Source organism: Pterocles gutturalis, unplaced genomic scaffold (genome assembly GCF_000699245.1).
Source record: "Pterocles gutturalis isolate BGI_N339 unplaced genomic scaffold, ASM69924v1 scaffold3401, whole genome shotgun sequence".
NCBI lineage: Eukaryota > Metazoa > Chordata > Aves > Pterocliformes > Pteroclidae > Pterocles > Pterocles gutturalis.
In genome coordinates this window covers 1-208 of record NW_010102725.1, presented here as the reverse complement: position 1 = coordinate 208, position 208 = coordinate 1, and positions in this window count along the sequence as shown.

The following is a 208-nucleotide window of genomic DNA, read 5'->3' as shown; positions in this document are numbered from 1 at the left end:
GGGAGCCGCGGAGGAGGGAGACGCTGCGACAGCCACCGAGGGGCTGGGGGAGAACCCCGACCCCATTCTTTCAGAACAATCATGAAAAAAAAAGTTTGGTTTGTTTTGTTTTTTTTTTCCCCTGAAAAAACTCTATTTGCTGCAATTCAGACTGAAAGCAAGTCGTGCTGCTGCACCCGTCTGTGCTCACTGCAGCTATGGGGGATAT